Source organism: Bombus impatiens, unplaced genomic scaffold, assembly GCF_000188095.3.
Source record: "Bombus impatiens unplaced genomic scaffold, BIMP_2.2 scf_0027, whole genome shotgun sequence".
Lineage (NCBI taxonomy): Eukaryota > Metazoa > Arthropoda > Insecta > Hymenoptera > Apidae > Bombus > Bombus impatiens.
Window position 1 is genome coordinate 1,756,500 of NT_176446.1, and position 287 is coordinate 1,756,786.

Genomic DNA, 287 nt, shown 5'->3' on the forward strand with positions numbered 1-287 from the left:
CCGCTCGCCAGCCGGTGGACGAGTGCCACGACAGTAGACGAAGAGCAGAACTTCGTAGGAGCGGTTTGTGTGCGTGGCGGCGGTGGCACACACGCATCCTTCTCTTTTCTTCCCTCGTTTAGCCTCGCGGAGTGCGTGTATCCGCGGTTCTCTCTCGGTAGGCTCCGGTTCAGTCAGCGGCGCGGCGAACATCGCAGTCCGTTGGTTCGGGTGCGAGCGAGACAGAAAAGACAGAAAACCGCGTGGGGAGAACGCGAGCTGTCTGGGTTGGGAACCGGGACGCGGAG

The 287-nt window shown here is 62.4% G+C and overlaps 1 protein-coding gene across 1 annotated transcript in view; it reads left to right on the forward strand.

Annotated features, from left to right (window-relative positions):
• Positions 1 to 287, forward strand: part of LOC100749506 — a 165,800-nt gene that overhangs the window by 41,669 nt on the left and 123,844 nt on the right. The gene's annotated exons all lie outside the window — the stretch shown is intronic.